A 6,000-nucleotide genomic window follows, 5' to 3' on the forward strand; every position below is an offset into this window, starting at 1 on the left:
TCGCAACTGCAATTGCAATAGCGAGTACGCATGCAGTCTCACTGCGATAGTATACTAATCCTCTGCGATCGCTATGCCGCCGCAGCACTACATAAGGATTCCCACATCCGAAACCCTTTGCAAGACTGCAAAACCATCGGTAATATGGAGTACCATCGCAGCCTCACGCACACTTGTACAAGCTCTGACCTTACTCAGGAATAGCTAACCTCATCGCACGCTTCTGTATGAGTACTCAGGCTGCGTACGGCATCGCAGTGGATAATTTATGCATGCCAGAGTTGGACTGGCCCAAAGGGGTACAGGGGGAATCCCCGGTGGGCTCTTTTGCCTGTGGGCCCACCCTCTTTGCTAGGTGTCAGGTTCCAGACCTCAAATTATAGATTGTTACTCTATTAGATGGTCAGTGACCAGAAACACTGATCGGCATGTGGGATTTGTTCCCTTCTATAGAAACTACACCAAGATTTTCCCATTTGTTAGCCAAACATCTGTGGTGGCTGACCACAGCCTTTAAGCATGGGCCCCTACCACTGCATTCCCCTGTGGGCCCTGCATGGCCCAGTCCGACACTGATGCACGCCCCTGCAACGGCGTCAAATGCACTGGCACGCCTGCGTTTCGCCAACCACCCCCCGTCACCTCCCACAAACGTCACTTCCTGTCAGTCCCGATTGCAGTTGCCTGTCTGTGCACACTCACCGTGATGCAAACGCATGCACAGTACGCAAAGATCGAGCGATTGCGTGCGTATGAGCAGTTGCGATCCCTGCTGAATCAGGTCCTAAGTGTAATGTTTCTATGCATTGTACTAGTTGATACTTAACTAAGTGGAACTCTGGTAATGTTACTTTCATTTACAACATTGTTAAAAGCAAATAGTGAATATGCATCCCTCCCTTTATGCACAGTAAAACACATTCCTAGACCTAACAATTATCCAGTAAATAACATTTCGTATGGCTAAAAAAGCTCAAATACTGTCAGTCATTTCTTTTTAAACTCAATGTAATAACAAAGGTCATGTCACTGTGTTTTAATCCACCAATTTGTACCGAGCACTTATGTTGCCAAGTAGACTGCGTGTCAGTCACTGTAATTTGTGACATTTTAGGCTCCTGTGAACTTTTTTGCCTTCTGATTTTTCAGTGATGCGAAATAAAGATCTGCCTGTCTGGATGACATCAAACATGCAGCCATGGTTCAAGAGAATGGCATTGGGTTTAGCATTTAGTACAGGCGAGGTGACTCAGGTGAGAGAACAAGGGATAGAGACAAGCAGCAATGTTTCAGGGGATACTCAGGCTCCTTGTACACACTCCTATTTACATACATAATATAATAATCAATAACACTGGCCATTTGCTATAGAAGATGTGACACTGATGCAGAGTGAGCATTACACCAGTTGGCATGTGTATTTTGGGCATTTTTGCACTGTGCATGCCCAGGATGTGAACACACGCAAATACGTGATTGCAGAGTGGGACGTATAGACACATCAAATCTTGTGATGCAACTGGTTGAACAAAGTTGGGAAGGATGTTTTCACATAGGCAAAGCTTAGTAAGGGTGTGTTTATGCTAAAAAAAAATGTGCGGGTCCAGATTTCTGAAATTTGAACAAGCCCAGATTTAGGGGCTTTGAGTAGAACCAGGTCAAGGTTTGGATTAAATTTTGTGACCTGGGGCCTGACCCAGACCCGCTCATGAGATGCGTTCGCACGCAGCCGTCAGCTGCCAAAGTATGGAATTTCCGCAATCGCACAGCAAGGCATTAGCACGCCAACTATGTCTTGGCGTGCGATGGCGGTATGTATTTAGATGCCCATCAGCCTGTCTTAAGACGCCCACTTTCCCTTCGTATAACACGTCATCTCCAGGAAGTGTATGAAACAATTGGTAACATCGAGTACCATCGGACCCGTTCCCAGCACTTGTGGCTGACCATACTGTACCGCAAGCACTGTGAGAGCTTCAGTGTGTAAATCAGCCATGTGATGTGTATGCTGATGATGCGTCTTAATTATGCACACTTCTGAAATGGCGTTGAGATGCACAGACACGCCTGCGTTCACACCATCCCCTGTCACCACCCACAAACGGCTCATCCTGTCACTCATTCTAGCGAGGCGGCTTTGTGCTTCCCGATTGCATGGACTGGTTCGGGGCACACGCATTGCAACTTATACGCATGCGCAGATTGCAAACATCGGCTCGCTACGAGAGAACACATCCTAGCGAACGGGTCTGAATCAGGCACTTGGTTCGATTTTGACATTTTAAATTTGTATTGATTTTTATCGATTTTTAATAGTTTTTTTTTTTTTATCCGAATCCAAAACCAAAACACGTAGAAATGAATCCAGATCCAAAACTAAAACTAAAACATGGGGGGCCGCGCACATCTCAAGCAAAAGCATCTTGCAATACTTAGGGGTTTGAATCAGCAGCGGACAAAATCCGCATCCCGATTGCTTTGCGCAGGGGCGGATTGGGATGGAAAACCAGCCAGGGAAATTTATGGAAGCAGCCCTACTGGGGGCGAGGTCTGTTGAGGGGGTGGGGTCTGTCGAGGAGGCGGGATCTCTCATAGGACCTGATTCTGAGTTGGATGCAGTTGTAGCCTCCCTTGCATCTTTTGCTGCAATTGCGTCTTTGACTTTATGCTAATGCCACTACACAGCCGTTCCCTGGTGTACATCCAAATGTGCAAGGACTGAGACTCCCACAGTCAGTGTGTACAGGGTCTGCTATCATGTTGTGTGTCTTTAGATGCCACCATCGGTCGCACCATTGAAACTTTCACCAGCCATATGCTAGGTGTAGATCATGCATCTGAGTATGGCCTCTGTGAGTAATTCAGCATCTCTGTACACAACCAATGTCATCAACACGCCCATGTCACTCCTATAACACGCCCATACTACGCTACATTTGCATCTGATTAGTCAACCCCCTGTAACCGCCTAGGAATGCCCAACACATTTTTAAATGCACTCCTTCATGCATGCAACCGCACTGCAACTCTGTATGAACACCATTGGGACGCATGCACAGTGTAAATCAGATGCATGCGCAGACGAAAAACATTGTAAAAGAAAAAAATAAACACATTGGGCCTGATTCAGACCCGTTCGCTATTTGCGGTCGTTCGTTCAAAAATAAGGGGTGGCTATTCAAATGATCCGTTTGCAAATTGCAGTCTGTTCACACCTCTAAGTCTGAACGAGCGAGCAAAACATATGCTCGTTTATTTGTTAAAAACGCCCCCTGGCCGCTCGCACCATACGTCATGTCCGCTATTTATTAGATTAATCGAGTACATCGACCAGCGTATGAACTGCTCGCTATTCTTGTGGTTGGTTTTTTCAACCAGTATTTTGCGAGCAGTTCTGAGTTAAAAAAAAACAAGTGACGTGGTCAAAGACGCTGCTGGATTAATTATGCACTCCCTTAAAACGCCCGTTTTGACCTTTAAGCACGCCTGCGTTCGGATCTCCACTCCCCATTTTCAAGCACCTTCCCCTGTTACCACCCACATACGCCTCATTCTGTCACTCAAAATAGCAGGCATTCGCTATATTGCGAGCACATGAATTTCGGCCGCACTGACTGGTTCGCGCATGCGTATAACGATCCGTACGCATGCGCAGATGTGCGAACAGCGCTCGGAACGAGCGTACTGCCGCTAGCGAGTGGCTCTGAATGAGGACCATTGTTTTTTTTTCATTTGGGGACCAAACACACTGACCCCCGACAGGAAATAAAAAAACACATTAACCCCCGACAGGAAATAAAAAAACACATTGACCCCCGACAGGAAAAAAATCATACACATCAGCCCCAACAGAAAACAATAAAATACATTAGTCCCTACTTTAAAAAAAAAAAAACACATTGGTTTCAGTGGGAAAAAACACCCTGACCCCAAGAAGAAAGAAAAAAACACATTGGCCTCAATAGGAAAATAAACACACTGACCCCGACAAGAAAACAACAAACGCATTGACCCCCCACAGGAAAAAATAAAACACGTTGGCCCTCACAGCAAAAAAAAAAACAATCACATTGGGCCCCACAGCAAAATAAAAATAAAAACACATTGACCCCCTGACAGGGAAAAATAACTCATATTGGCTTCCACAAGAAAAAAAAACAGGGCAGATAGTGTATGTACCAATATTGAAAGAAAAGAAAAAGGACTCCTTATGGGGGGCACACTTTAGGAGTGGAGATTTAGAAGATTGGGTAAAACTAAAACATAACTTTTATTCTCAACTGTTAAAAGGCGAGCGAAAATTGGATAAGAATCCTACCATATTCATGTGCATACACAAATAATCCTAAATATTACCGGCAAAATATTTCAATATGAATCATCAATCAGAATATCGCTTGAGAAAACCACAATATACCACTGTTTGTCAAGACCCGCCTCTCTGGCGTCAGCGAAGCCTTCCAGGCACTGCTGGGTCCCCGTGTCACGCACATGCGCAGATGGACAGTCGCGCATCGCATACCACAGGAGCCCCATCGCTGGCAGAGTTAGGCTGCCAGCAGCCCAGTGAAGGACCTTGCAGAGGAGAAAGACTTCGCATGACATTCCCGGGGTGGTAAGTATTGGTAAATACCGTTTGTATCACAGTGATACTAAAGGAAAAATTGCTCTGGTGTTTACCATCGTTGATAAATGGGGGCTATGAATTGCAAAAATAATCCGAAATTACAACGAATGTCAATTGCAAATATATAAATTACTGTTAACTATATAAAAAGTGACAGTCTGAAAAAGTCTGAAAATTCTGCATAACAGAGGCATGTATACATAGTGTATGTCCCTGGGTACCATGTCTAAGGATCTGGGGAATAGTGAGTGGTGAGTGTATGTCCCTGGGGAAGACAGGGGGGGAGGGAGGGGGGGGAGTTATGGTGGGTATGGTATGTCTCTGGGTACTAAGGGCCTGATTCAGACCCGTTTGCTATATGAGTGCGCTCGTAAATGGCCCAATGTTCTGCTTACATGCATGCGCACCCTATGTTCTGCGCGTGCGCAAACTACTCACTGCGATCGCATACCGCTCACTCACCCTGCAAAGACAGAACAGTGTAATGAGTGACAAGAGAGGCCGTTTGTGGGTGGTAACAGGGGCAGGACACTAATAACGGGAGGTTGGCGATGCGAACGCAGGCATGCCTGAGTGTCTCAATGCCATTTCAGAGGCGTGCATAATTAACAGGCAGCATCATAGTACACGTCACTTGGCTTTTTTTTACACTGAAATGCTCACAGAGCTTGCGGTAGGGTATGGCTACCACAAGCACTGAGTTCGCATCCGATGGTCCTCGATGTACCAATGTTTTCATACACTTCCTGGAGATGACGTGCCAGTGGGCATCTCTACATATGCTAAGGGGTGTCTGCATACACAGAGCGATCGCTCGCACAGCCAAAGTGGGTGTGCTTATGCCTTGGCGAGCGATCGCATCCCATGATGTCACTTTAGAAAATTTGCATTCCCTCAGTGCGAGCGTACACATCTAGCGACCGGGTCTGAATCAGGCTCCAAGTCTGAGGGGGATGTAGTTAATAGACCTACATGCCGCATCCCGGCTGACGAAATCCCGATAGCAAGGATGCCACACATTAGTATAGCAGGGCTGACTAGGACTTAGCCATGGGGGTTAGTGTTAGGTTTAGGTGTCACAGGGTGGATTAGGGTTAGGCATGGGGAGGTTAGAGTTAAGTACCCCCGGGGATGGGTTAGGGTTAGGCACCAATGAGGGAGAGTTGCGTTTAGGCACTAAGGGGGGTGGGTTAGGTTTAGGCACTAACAGGGAGGGTTAGGATGGGGTGGGGGGTTAGTGTCAGGATGTAGGAACAGAAGCTTAGGGGTAGAAGGGGGAGGGTTACTATACTATTGGGATCATGAGCATCGAGATGCCGCTGTAGGTATATTGACAGCAGGCATCCCAACTGCCGGGATTTCATACCCATTCC

This window comes from Taudactylus pleione, unplaced genomic scaffold (assembly GCF_031769625.1).
Source record: "Taudactylus pleione unplaced genomic scaffold, aTauple2 ptg000270l, whole genome shotgun sequence".
Taxonomy (NCBI): Eukaryota; Metazoa; Chordata; class Amphibia; order Anura; family Myobatrachidae; genus Taudactylus; species Taudactylus pleione.